At 38.7% G+C, this 14,851-nt stretch overlaps 1 non-coding gene and 1 pseudogene across 1 annotated transcript; one reads left to right on the top strand and one right to left on the bottom strand.

Moving 5' to 3' along the window:
- The first annotated feature begins 1,835 nt into the window (after positions 1-1,835).
- On the top strand, positions 1,836-1,940 carry LOC114678596 (small nucleolar RNA U13). The gene has a single exon (XR_003730029.1). It is a non-coding gene; the product is annotated as a small nucleolar RNA U13 (small nucleolar RNA).
- Positions 1,941-13,803: 11,863 nt separating this feature from the next.
- LOC100428565 (large ribosomal subunit protein uL14 pseudogene) lies at positions 13,804-14,164 on the bottom strand (annotated as a pseudogene).
- Between the last annotated feature and the right edge of the window lie 687 nt (positions 14,165-14,851).

Genomic DNA, 14,851 nt, shown 5'->3' on the forward strand with positions numbered 1-14,851 from the left:
TGTTAGCATCTCTGACCTTTGGAGACTTTTCCATAAAAAGACAAAGGAGGCAATGGGAAACCACATCTACCAACCTGCGTTTTAATCTTGTATAGACCTTCAAGGTAACTATTAGTTTAAGCAGACTTAAACAGAATCCAGATCATCGTTCTCATCCATCTTTTTTTGATTTTTTGTTTGTTTGTTTGTTTGTTTGTTTTTGAGATGGAGTCTCACTCTGTCACCCAGGCTGGAGTGCAGTGGCACGATCTCAGCTTACTGCAAGCTCCGCCTCCCAGGTTCATGCCATTCTCCTGCCTCAACCTCCCAAGTAGCTGGGACTACAGGTGCCCGCCACCACACCTGGCTATTTTTTTCTATTTTTAGTAGATATGGGGTTTCACTGTGTTAGCCAGGATAGCCTTGATCTCCTGACCTCATGATCCACCCGCCTCAGCCTCCCAAAGTGCTGGGATTACAGGCATGAGCCACTGCACCCAGCCTATTCTCATCCATCCTTATTGGACTCTTTGGTCAGTGTTAACTGACTCTTTCCTATAGGATAAATTCTTAAACATGAGATAGTAGTCAATTCTGCCAAAACTCAGTTGTTGTTTCTGAATTTCTCACATTGCTTAAGGTCAACTCCACCATGATGCTATAAAAAGACTTTTCTACATTTTTTCATATATTTGTGTAAGTTTGTTTTTAGATTTAAGTGAATTTTAAAGATGAAATTTACCTATCTATATGGTATGAGGAAGGAAACCTCTTACTTTCATATACAAGACCAATTATGTTACACTATTTATTACATAAACCACACTTTATCAATGATTATGGTGCCATCTTTGCCATATATTAAGTCCTAACAAATACCTAAATATGTTTCTACAATCTCTAATCTATTTACAGATCTACTTGACAGCTGTCGAACCAATACATGCCATTCTGATCATAATACCTTTAAGATAAGTTTGACCATTTAACATAAGAAGTAATAACCAGGCTGGGCTCAGTGGCTCACGCCTATAATCCCAGCACTTTTGGAGTCTGAGGTGGGTGGATCACCTGAGGTTAGGAGTTCAAGATCAGCCTGACCAACATGGAGAAACCCCCGTCTCTACTAAAAACACAAAATTACCTGGGCGTGGTGGTGCATGCCTGTAGTCCCAGCTACTTGGGAGGCTGAGGCAGGAGAATTGCTTGAACCCAGGAGTCGGAGCTTGCAGTGAGCTGAGATCACACCATTACACTCCAGCCTGGGCAACAACAGCGAAACTCTGTCTCAAAAAAAAAAGTAATAACCAAAGAAAAAGTGGGGAAAAAAATCTTCCTGAGTTGAAGAAAGGAAAAAAAAAAGAAAACTGACATGGCAGACAAAATAGTCTAAAGGGATTCCCTACTATAAAAGAATGAGATCTTACACAAAACAAAATGTTTATTGCTGGGCTTCCAGGAAATAAGGTAAACCTCTGACAGTAGGTCCAAACCTTGAACTGACAGCAGAACAGAAGTCCTAAGACCCTTAAAAAGTCAGCTTGTCCTGCAGGCATATGTGATATTAGCCCTGCAATGTAGAGTTCAAATTTGGGGTCAATAGAAAAAAAATAATAAAAACTGAAGCTGAGCTTTCCTGATTAAAGAAAGGGAACAAAAGTGACTCCTAGCAGAAGCTATTCCATTCACAGTTTCATTTGATGAATTTTCTGCAAGTTACAGCTAACCAAATCTGACTGTCAAACATACATGTTAATGAATTTCTTCTAAGTGAGAGCCAGTTGAAATCACAAACAACAGATTTGGACACTCTTAATTGTTTTAATTATGTATAAGATGTTTTAAATAAATAGGAGATCTTTTTTGTAGTTCGTAAATGCGACGATTGGGTTTTCATGTTTATGTGTGAGATGTGCCTCCCTTAAACCTTGTTACAATGTCAATACATTACCCATCTGATGTGGAAGAAAAAGAAAACAAACAAACAAAAATAAATAAATAGGAATCATAAAGCAATAAATTACAGAAACACAAATATGAGGAATAAAAGATTATCCCAAATGACTAGGCGTTAGAAGAAGTCAAAGTGGATTTTTAGCCATTAAAAATTGTTGAAGTAAAAATTTGAATATATGGATAAAAAGTAGTTACAGCTTAAAACAGAGTTAGTAAACTGGAAGTTGGGTAGAATACATTATCCAGAATACAGCCCTCTCACTCCCAAATAGATAGTATGAAATAGAGATTAAGAGATAGAATTGAAAGATTGGAAGGTTGTAGCATATATCTAATTCAAATCCAGAAAGAGAAAACAGATAAGACTGAGAAGTGGCAATATTTGAAGTTATTATGGCTGAGAATTTTCCAGAAGCAATGTATGATATTGATCCACAGATACAGATGCAAAATGAATACCAAGGAGAACAAATAGAAAGAAATCTACACTTAAATGTATTTCTGTGAAATACAAAACACCAATACCTCACCCTACCACTCCCCTCACACACACAGAATGCAACTACTGAGATAAAATAGACTACTTATAACGTACTGACAATTAGAGTGACAACAGACTTTTTCACAATGTGGGAAGGCAGAAGACAGTGGAATAATATCTTCAAAGTGTTGAGAAAAAATTCTGTCAATCTTAAATTGCATACCCAGAAAAACTATCTAATTTTAGGAAATACATTGTGAACTATTTAGAGGTAAAGTGCTTAAGAGTACAATAAATCTGTAACTTAACTTCAAACATTTAAGACAAAAATACATAAATATATGTGTATACACACATATTTAAAGAGAGAGAGAAGCAAATAAGATAAAACATTAACATTTGGAGAATCTTAGTGAAGGGGATATTTTGGAATCTTTATGCTATTTTTACACCTTTAGAAGTATAAAATGATTTCAAATTTTCAAAAGATAAAACTCCCAATAGCAATAAGAAATATAAGTACCTAGAAATAAAAGATATTAAGAAGACTACAAAGGAGAAACACACTGCATTGTTAAGAGAACACTTAGCATTATACAATGTATATAATTATACAGTTACACACTGTACACATCACAACATCCACATTTACCTATAAACTCAATGCTTTTCCTATAAAAATCCCAAAAGGAATATTTGAGTAACTTAAGCTGATTCTAAAATTTATATAACAGATAAAAGACCCCAAAATAATTAAAATAGCCCTGAATTAAAAAAAAAAAAAAAAACCATGAGTGAGGACATGCCCTGTCAGATAGCAAGACTTATTATGATAAGTCATCATAATATGATATGTCATCTATGGATGACATCGTACTTAAGACAGCTTAGTATCAGTTCACATAGACAAAGCAATCATCTGAACAAAATCGAGAGCCTGAAAAAAAAGGCCCACACTTATGTGGACACTTGATTTATGACAAAAATGGTGAACTATTCAGTAAATGGTGTTGGGACAATAGGCTACGAAAAAAAAAAAAAAAGAAAATCATATATTTATCATATACCATACACAAAAGAAGCCATCTGTACTGTATAATATACAAAACTTGAATTCTCTTAGAGAACGTTATAGGGTAATTGTTGCGGGAAGTCAGGGACTCCGAATGGAGGGAACGGCTGGTGCCGCGGCAGAGGAACATAAATTGTGAAGATTTCATTTTAATAAGGACATATATCAGTTCCCAAAATTAATAGTTTTATAATTTCTTACAGCTGTCTTACTTTAATCTCTTAATCCTGTTATGTTCATAAGCTGAGGATGTACATCACCTCAGGGCCATTGTGATGATTGCGTTAACTGTACAAATTGATTGTAAAACGTGTGTTTGAACAATATGAAATCAGTACACCTTGAAAAAGAACAGAATAACATCGATTGTAGGGAACAAGGGAAGACAACCATAAGGTCTGACTGCCTTCAGGGCGGGGCAGAATAGAGCCATAGCTTTCTTCTTGCAGAGAGCCTATAAACAGATGTGCAAGTAGGAAAGATATCGCTGAATTATTTTCCTAGCAAGGAATATTAATAATTAAGACCCTGAGAAAGGAATGCATTCCTCGGGGTAGGTCTATAAACAACTGCTCTGTGAGTGTCTGTCTTATGCAGTTGAGATAAGGACTGAAATACACCCTGATCTCCTGCAGTACCCTCAGGCTTATTAGGGTGGGGAAAAAATGCTGCCCTGGTAAATTTGAGGTCAGACCAGTTCTCTGCTCCCAAACACTGCTTTCTGTTGTTTAAGATGTTTATCAAGACAATACATGCACAGCTGAACATTGACCCTCATCAGTAATTCTAATTTTGCCCTTTGCCTTGTGATCTTGTTCTCCTATTTTGCCTTTTGAAGCATGTGATCTTTGTGACTTGCTCCCTGTTCATACACCCCCTCCCCTTTTGAAATGCTTAATATAAACTTGTTGGTTTTGCAGCTCAGGTGGGCATCACGGTCCTACCGATATGTGATGTCACCCCTGGAGGCCGAGCAGTAAAATTCGTCTCTTTATACTCTTTCTCTTTATTTCTTAGCTGGCCGACACTTAGGGAAAATAGAAAGAACCTACATTGAAATATTGGGTCGGATTCTCCCAATAGATAAGATTTTTATAACCTTAAGGTAAGGAATTATTTCTTAAACAAGATTGAAAGGCACAGATAAATTCAGCTACATTAAAATTAAGAACTCTAGCCAGACATGGTGGCTTATGCCTGTAATCCCAGCACTTGCGAGGCAGAGATGGGCGGGTCACTTGAGGCCAGGAGTTTGAGATCAGCCTGGCCAACATGGCAAAACCCCATCTCTACTAAAAAATACAAAAACTAGCTGAGCATGGTGGCACATGTCTGTAATCCTAGCTGCTCAGGAGGCTGAGGCACAAGAATCATTTGAACCCAGGAGGTGGGGCTTGCAGTGAGCCAAGATCATGCCACTGCACTGCACCCTGGGCAACAGAGTGAGACTCTGTCTGAAAAAAAAAAAAAAGAAAGAAAGAAAAAGAAAACTGAATGTCCACATGCGAAAGAACAAAGATAAAGATAAGACCTTTATCTTGTACCATATACAAAAATGGACTCAAAATGGATTAAAGATCTAAGCATGAGGCCTAGACCTATAAAATTCCTAGAAGAAAACATAGGGGAAAATTTCATGATGTAGGATTTGGCAATGATTTAGTGGAGATCACTGGATAATGATAAAGATTAGATAATGATTTCTTCCTTTGTATATGACACCAAAAGCACAAGCAACAAAAGAAAAAAAAAGACAAATGGAACTACATCAAACAGAAAAACTTTTGTTCATTAAAGGACACAATCCACAGAGTGAAAAGGTAACCTATGGAATGGGAGAAAATATTTCCAAATCCTATATCTGATAAGGGATCCAGAATATATCAACAACTACAACTCAACAACAACAAAAATCAAATAACCCATATTAAAAGTGGGTAAAGGCATGGAATACTGTGTGGCTATGAAAATGAATGAGATGGCCAGGTGCAGTGGCTCATGCCCGTAATCCCAGCGCTTTGGGAAGCTGAGGCGGGCAGATCACAAGGTCAGGAGTTCAAGACCAGTCTGGCCAACCTGGTAAAACCCCATCTCTACTAAAAATACAAAACAAGGCCGGGCGCGGTGGCTCAAGCCTGTAATCCCAGCACTTTGGGAGGCCGAGACGGGCGGATCATGAGGTCAGGAGATCGAGACCATCCTGGCTAACAAAGTGAAACCCCATCTCTACTAAAAATACAAAAAATTAGCCGGGCGTGGTGGCAGGCGCCTGTAGTCCCAGCTACTCGGGAGGCTGAGGCAGGAGAATGGCATGAACCCGGGAGCTGGAGCTTGCAGTGAGCTGAGATCGCGCCACTGCACTCCAGCCTGGGCCACAGAGCCAGACTCGGTCTCAAAAAAAATAAAAATAAAAATAAAAATACAAAACTTAGCTAGGTATGGTGGTGGGCACCTGTAATCCCAGCTACTCAGGAGGCTGAGGACGGAGAATCACTTAAAGCCAGGAGGTGGAGGTTGCAGTGAGCCGAGATCATGCCACTGCACTCCAGCCTGGGCGACACAGTGAGACTCCGTCTCAAAAAATAAAATCAATCAATCAATCAATCAATCAATCAATCATGTCCTTTGCAGCAACATGGATGGAGCTAGAGACCATTATCCTAAGCAAATACAAAAACAGAAAGCCAAACACTGCATGTTCTCACTTATAAGTGGGAGCTAAACATTGAGTGCACATGGACACAAATAAGGCAACAACAGACACCAGGGCCTACTTGAGGGTGGAGGGTAGGAGGAGGGTGAGGATGGCCAAACTATCTGGTACTATGCAGATTATATGGGTGACAAAATAATCTGTACACCAAACTCCTGTGACACACAGCTTACCTATATCACAAACCTCCACATGTACTGCTGACCCTAAAATAAAAGTGAAAAAAAATGGATAAAGGATCTGCTTGAGTAGACATTTCTCCAATGATAATACATAAATGACCATCAAGCATATGAAAAGATGCTCAACATGACTAATCATCAGAGGAAAGCAAATCCAAACCACAATGAGATATCACTTTATACCTCTTCGAATATAAGAAAGAATAAACAAGAAAACCCCAGAAAATAACAAGTATTGGCAGGAATATGGAGAAGCTCGGACCCTTGAACACTGTTAGTATGACTGTAAAATGGTACAACCATGGTGGAAAACAGTATGGCGGTTCTTTAAAAAGTTAAAACAGAACTACCATATGGTCTAGTGATCCCACTTCTGAGTATATCTCCAAAAGAACTGAAATCAGTGTTTTGAAGAGAGATTTGCAAACCCCTGTATCTAGAAGCGCTATTAACGATAGCAAAGAGTTGGGAGCAACCTAAATGTCCATCAATGGATGAATCAATAGACAAAATGTGATATATATGCACAATGGAATACTATGCAGCCTTAAGAAGGAAAGAAATCCTGTCACATGCAACAACGTAGATTACCCTTGAGAACATTATGCTAAGTGAAACAAGCCAGTTATGAAAGAAACAACACTGTGTGATTATTCCTATATAAGGTATCCAAAATAGTCAAATTCATTGATATAGAAAGTAGAATGGAGGTTACCAAGGGATGAGGGAAAGGGAAAATGGGAAGATGTTGTTTAATGGATATGGAATTTCAGTTCTGCAAGATGAAAAAGTACTGGTGATCTATTTCATAACAACGTAAATATGCTTAACACTACTGAACTGTATACTTAAAAATGGTTAATATGTGCCAGGCGTGGTGGTTCATGCCTGTAATCCTAGCACTTCGGGAGGCCGAGGCGGGTGGATCACCTGAGGTCAGGAGTTTGAGACCAGCCTGGCCAACATGGTGAAACCACAGCTCTACTAAAAATACAAAAATTAGCTGGGCAAGGTGGTGTGCACCTGTAATCCCAGCTACTCAGGAGGCTGAGGCAGGAGAATTGCTTGAACCTGGGAGGTGGAGGTTGTAGTGAGCCAGGATCGCGCCACTGTACTCCAACCTGGGTGACAGAACTGGACTCTATCTCAAAAAAAAGTGGTTAATATGATAACATTTATGATTTTTTTTAACCACAATTTTAAAAATCCTATTTTAGTGCACATGTATAAGTAAGATAAACAGAAATTCCTGGCTCAGTGACCCTTCTGGATACTGTGCCATTGTGGGAGAAATCAAGTAGCAGTTGGAAGGGGCTAACACAGTTACACAGATCATAAAGTATGCTGTGAGACAAAAGGGGCAGAGTTGTTTGTTTATTTTGTATTTTGGGCTCATATTTGCTCAAGAGCTTTATGTTTATCAATCAGATAATTTAAGAATGTTTGCTTAAATATCACTTTGGTTTGCTGAAATCAACACAGCCTAAGGATAGAAACCTAGTTTTTCCTCAAATTTTGCCATTACAGGTTGAATTATGTGTGTCCCCTCAGATTCACACATTGAAGTCATAACCCCCAGTACCTTAAGATATATTTTATGTTGTGTTTTTACCACAATAAAAAAGTTAAAAAATATTTTTAAAATAAATAAACTCAAAATGGATCAAAGACCCAAATATAAACTATAAACTCTCTTAAAAGAAAACATTAAACTGGGCGTGGTGGTTCATGCCTGTAATCCCAGCACTTTGGTAGGCCAAGAAGAGTGGATTGCTGGAGCCCAGGAGTTTGAAACCAGCGCAGACAACATGAGGAGACCCCCGTGTCTATATAAATACAAAAATTAGCCAGGCATAGTGGAGGACGCCTGTAGTCCCTGCTGCTCAGGAGGCTAAGGTGGGAGGATCGCTTGAGCCTGGGAGGTAGAGGCTGCAGTGAGCTGTGGTGACATCACTGCACTCCAGCCTGAGTGACAGAGTAAAACCTTGTCTCAAAAAAAATAGGGAAGAAGCTTTATGACATTGGGTTTGACAAAGATTTATTGGATATGACATCAAAAGCATAGGCAACAAAAGGAAAAATTGACAAGATGGACTTCTTCAAAACTGAAAACTTCTGTGCATCAAAGGGCACTATCAACAGGGTGAAAGGGAATCCGTGAAATGGGAGAAAGTACCTGTAAGTCATATATCTGATAAGAGATTGATATATAAGATATATAGAGAATTCTTAAAATACAGTGACCAAGAAAAAAAACCTGATTTTAAAATGAGCAAAAGATTCAAATAAATGGTTTTCAAAAAAATACAAATGGCCAATAAGTATATTAAAAAATGGTCAACATGAGGCCAGGTGCAGTGGCTTGCCTGTAATCTCAGCACTTTAGGAGGCTGAGGTGGGAAGATCAGTTGAGGCCTAAGTTCAAGACCAGCCTGGCCAACACAGTAAAATCCCGTATCTACTAGAAATACAAAAAAAAAAAAAAAAAAAATTATCTGGGCATAGCAGCACATGCCTGTGGTCCCAGCTACTCAGAACGCTGAGCCTAGGAGGTGAGGATGGCTTGAGCCCAGGAGGTGGATGCTGCAGTGAGCCAAGATCATGCCAGTGCACTCCAACCTGGGCGACAGAGCAAGACCCTGTCTCAAAAAAAAAATCGTTAAGCATTAGGTAAATGAATAACAAAACACAATAAAATACCACTTCACATATACCCATTAGAATGGTTATTACTTATTATTTTTAAAAATGACAACAACAAATGTGTTGGTGAAAATGTGGAGAAACAGGAACTCTGTGCATTGCTGAGGAAAAATGTAAAATGGAGCAGCTGCTATGAAAAACAGTATGGCAATTTCTCAAAACATTAGACATAGAATTACCATAAGATCCAGCAATTCCACTTCTGGGTATATACCAAAAGAACTAAAATCAAGGTCTGAAAGGGACATTTGTACACCAGTGTTCATATCACACTGTGATTAGAGCATTATTCATAATAACCAAAAGATAGAAACAACCCCAGCGTTCATCAGTGAATGAATGAATGAATGGATGAATGAATGAATAAACAAAATGTGGTATATACATACAAGGGAATATTATTCAACCTTGTCACAAAAGGACAAATATTGTATGATTCCACATATATGAGTGTGGGAACAAGAGTGACTTCTGACTAACCCTGAGTCCAAAAATGCCTCCATAATGTCTAGCTGTCATTACTTTTTGTGTAGGAACAGCTAGTCATTGTAAGTTTCCTCCAAAACAACACTTAATGCTGTTAGAAACATCATAGGCTGGGATTCCTGTAGCACCTATGCATTCCTTCCAGAGCACATATATTGATACTTTTCCCCCAAGACATCAGCCTTCACAAGGATCTGAGAGGTTGCAGTGCTAAGATCTACCTGTCTTGCAGCCCCCAAGACCATGCTTCTGTCCATAAGTTCCCCTGATAAATCATCTCATACCAACAAACTGTATTTGTCTGCCTCCTTCTTGATTTCTCAGCTTCTTTGGTATTTGGGGACCTCTTTGCATATACAGCCCTTTCACAGAACAATGAGGTACCTAGAGTACTCAAATTCATAGAGACAAAAAGTAGAATGGTGGTTGTCAGGGCAGAAGGGACAGAGGACAGGGGAACTATTGTTTAATGGGTATGAAGGTTTGGTTTGAGAAGATGAAAAAGTTCTGGAGATGGATAATGGTGGTGGTGGTGGTGGTTGCAGAATAACATAAAAATGCTTAATGGCACTGAATTGTAAACTGAAAAATAATTAAAATAGTAAATTTTATGCCGTATATATTTTTCACAATAAAAAAAAATGGCTCCTAGGGGCAATTGTAAAGTTGTATCTGGTGTTCCTAGTACAAGAAGACATGGATGTGCCTTACGTGTGTGTTAGATGAGCCTTGTTCAGGCATGAGTCATAGTGCTGTTGGCTGTGAGCTCCATGTTAATAAATCAATGATATATATTACATAAGCTGTCTGTAAATAGAGACACACATAAAACAAGGTTATGCGTTGATTGCTTGACAAAAGTGTTGTGACCAGAGGTTTACAGAATCTAACTCTGTATTTCCCCTGTGAACAATGTTCAGTGTTCACTAATTCATCGTTTTCAACAACTTTACAGAACATAACTATCATGACTAAAAAGAATCAGCTGGGACAGACGTGGTGGCTCACACCTGTAATCCCAGAACTTTGGGAGGATGAGGCGGGAGGATTGCCTGAGTCCAGGAGTTCAAAATCATCCTGGGCAACATAGTGAAACCCCGTCTCTAATTTTTTTTAAAAAGTTAAAAAAAAAAAAAAATCAGCTGTATGTTATAAACTCCACAATACATTACTATTTTTGCTTTAAACTATTCAATTATCCTTAAAAGAGATCTTTTAAAAACATCTTTTACATTTACCCACATAATTATTATTTGCAGTGCTCTTTATTTCTTTGGATAGATACAGATTTCCATCTGATATCATTTTCCTTCTACCTAAAGGGCTTCCTTTAACACTTCTTGTAGTGATGGTGTGTTGATCATGAATTCTTTCAGCATTTGTATGTCTGAAGAAGTCTTTATTTCATATTTGTTTTTAAAACATAGCTTTATTGAGATATAATTCATTTGTCATACAATTCACCCACTTAAATTGTATAATCCAATGTTTCTTTGTGGTTCACAGAGTGTGTAACCATGACCACCATAAATTTTAGAACATTCTCCTCACATGAAAAAGAAACTTTGGCTGGGCGCAGTGGCTCATGCCTGTAATTCCACCACTTTGGGAGGCAGAGGCGGGCTGATCACAAGGTCAAGAGATCGAGACCATCCTGGCCTAGATGGTGAAACCCTGTCTTTAGTAAAAAATACAAAAACTAGCTGGGTGTGGTGGCATATGCCTGTAGTCCCGGCTACTCGGGTGGCTGAGACAGGAGAATTGTTTAAACCTGGGAAGCAGAGGCTGCAGTGAGCCGAGATTGCGCCACTGCCCTCTAGCCTGGCAACAGAGCAAGACTCCGTCTCAAAAAAAAAAAAAAAAAAAAAAAAAGGAAACTTCACAATCATTAGTAGTCATTCCCCATTTCTCCCCCTGCCACCTCTTATCCTCTTCCTCCCACATCCTCATATTCGTTTTGAAAAATATTTTTGCTGAGTTGGAATTCTAGGTTGACTGCTTTATTCTTTGAGGAAGGATAGAAGCCACTGTCTTATGACTTGCATGCTTTATTTATTATTTATTTATTATTTGCATGCTGCTTACTTTTGTTCCCCTGTATGTTCTTTTTTCTCTAGCTGTTTTAAAGGTTTTCTCCATATCTATAGTTGTAAGTAATTTAATTATGATGTTCCTTGGTGCAGTATTCTTCATGTTTCTTCTGTTTAGGGTCTGTTGAGCTTCTTGCATTCATGGGCTGATCAAATTTGGGAAAATTTTGGTCATGATTTCTCCTCTTTTTTTTGTTTTTGTTTTTGTTTTTGTTTTTGTTTTGAGACAGAGTCTTGCTCTGTTGTGCAGGCTGGAGTGCAGTCGCGCAATCTCAGCTCACTGCAACCTCTGCCTACTGAGTTCAAGCCATTCACTTGCCTCTCAGCCTCCTGAGTGCTGGCATTACAGGTGTGTGCCACCATGCCCAGCTAATTTTAGAATTTTTAGTAAGGATGGGGTTTCACCATGTTGGCCAGGCTGGTCTTGAATTCCTGACCTCAGGTGTTCCATCCACCTTGGCCTCCCAAAGTGCTGGGATTGCAGGCATGAGCCACTGCACCCAGCCTGGCTGTGATTTCTCTAAAAAAATTTTTTTTTGCTATCTATTTCTCTTTCTTCTCCTTCTGGAGCTCCAGTAACATGTATAGCCCACTTGATGTTAGCACAGCTCACTGATGCTCAGTTCTTTTCTTTTCCATTTTTTTTTTTTTTAACAAGGGGCTTGCTCTGTCACCCAGGCTGGAGTGCAGTGACCTAATTACAGCTCACTGCAGCCTCAACCTCAGTGGGCTCAGGTAACCCTTCCACTTCAGCCTCCTGTAGCTGGAACTACAGGTGCATCCCACCACACCTGGCTAATTTTTTTTTTAGATACAGGATCTCATTATCTTCAGCCCAGGCTGGTCTTGAACAACTGGGCTCAAGCACTCTGCCAGCCTCAGCCTCTCAAAGTACCAGGATTGCAAGCATGAACCACCATGCCAGCCTCTTTTCACCTCTTTTCTTTTATCTCACTATATTGTGTTTTGAATAGTTTCTATGCTTATACTTTTTATGTCATTAATCATTATTTGCAATGTATAACTGTTGTAATTATATCTGATACGCTTTTCACCTCAGACATTGTATTTATCAATTCCATAATTTGTTTGTTTGTTTGTCATCCAAGCTGGAGTGCAATAGCACAATGTTGGCTCACTGCAACCTCCACCTCCCTGGTTCAGGCAATTCTCCTGCCTCAGCCTCTTGAGTAGCTGGGATTAAAGGCATGTACCACCACACCTGGCTAATTTTTGTATTTTTAGTAGAGACAGGTTTTTGCCATGTTGGCCAGGCTGGTCTCAAACTCCTAACCTCAGGTGATTCACCTGCCTCAACCTCCCAAAGTGCTGGGATTACAGGCATGAGTCATGGCACCCAGCTCCATAATTTTTATTTGAGTATTTTTCTTATAACTTCCGGATCTCCTCTTACCATATTCATGTTTTCCTCTACCTTCCTGAATATATGGGGACAAATTTCAAATATAGTAGTTGTTTTAATGTCCTTGTCTGCAATTCTACCAAACATGTCATTTAGGGGTCTACTTCTATTAATTGATTTTTCTTCTCATTGTGTTGTGTTTTGCTGTTTCTTTTCATGCCTAATATTTTCAAATTGAATAGCTGGTACATATTTACTGTGAATTATACTTTCTTGAATTCTAGGGTCTTATTTTTTATTCTTTTAAATATTTTTGAACTTAGGTTACTTGAAAATGGTTTGTTTGTTTGTTTTGTTTTGTTTTGTTTTGTTTTTTGAGGCTTGCCTTTAAGCTTTGTTAGGTGAGACCTGAGTCGTCTTTAATTTGGGGCTAATTTTTCTCTGTTACTAAGATAGTACTCTTCTGAGTATTACATTCGAATTAAATGACCCTTGTATGTTAGGAGGCCTTTCCTTTCTACTCAGTGGGAACACAAACTATTCTCAGGCCTACATGAGCTCCACGGATTGTTCAGCCTGTTCCTTTTCAGTGTTCTTTCTCTGGCCTCCAGGCAGGTTCTTCATATGCAAGTACTAATCAATACTCAGCTGAAAACTTGAAGGGAACTCCCTGCAGATTTCTAGAGCTTTCTTTCTTTCTTTGGGTGCTACTTTTTAACAGGTTTTTAAAGTTTTTTACAAATATACTGGAGAATCATGCAATGCTACCAGCATTGCATCACAAATCTGCACATTCCCTTGCAACGAGTCCTGCAATGGCAGAAACTTTTATCTCACCTTTATTGTTTACTATGACCCCTGCATTATCTTCAAAATAAGGAAACATGCCATCTTTTCTCTGGTATGACTTTCTTTGTTGAATGACTGCTGCTGGATGTATCTTCTTTCTTAGCTCTGGTTTGCCTTTTTTTACTGTGGCCATTACTATAGCATCCACACCAGCAGTGGGAAGTCTGTTCAGCTGTCCCTTGATCCCTGTCTGTCACAGAGATGATATACATGATCATAGTTCCCACTACAAGACCCAAGGGAATCTGGAATTTCATACCAGTGGACCCACCACATCCTTGCTTCAACATCTTCAATGTCTGAAAGGGGCAAAAAGCTAGAGTTTTCTTCCCAGGCAGTTTTCTCCTGCATAAATACTGTGTTCTGTGAATTCTAGACACCTTGTTCTCTAATTCTTAATTCTGTCTCCTCAACTCAAGGAGATTGCTGACCTTTGTTTGAGTTACTCTCCCTGTGCTGTGTTCTGGAAATTCTCTCCAGGCAGTAAGCTAAGGTAATCATGGGCCTCACCTCATTATTTCTCCTCTCCTCTGTTAGTTCTTTCTCATCTCTCATCTCCATGACTTATTTTCATGACTTGTAAAATGTTAGAGTTATTTATTGCTCAGTCCTTAAGCTTCTTCTGCTTTTTACTCTCCCTAGTCAGCTCACCTGGTCACAGGACTTTAATATCATCATCATATTCATGACTCCTTAACTTATTTATCTAGTCTAAATCTCACTGGAGATTTGTTTTTTCATTTGCCTTTGTGATATCCTCACTTTGATGTCTAATTGTGATTTCAAACAACATATCTTAAAATTGTTCCTCCTACATTCTTCTTAATGATAACTTTTTTTTTTTCATGAATACTAGGGATAAAGACCTGGGTATGATCCTTGACCCTTTTCTTTCTCTTACTCCTTGGATTCAGTTTATCAGCAAATCCTGGTCACTCTTCTACTAAAACAGTTCCAAGAATTCAGTCTTTCTCATC

Source organism: Macaca mulatta, chromosome 5 (assembly GCF_049350105.2).
Source record: "Macaca mulatta isolate MMU2019108-1 chromosome 5, T2T-MMU8v2.0, whole genome shotgun sequence".
In the NCBI taxonomy this organism is placed as follows: Eukaryota; Metazoa; Chordata; class Mammalia; order Primates; family Cercopithecidae; genus Macaca; species Macaca mulatta.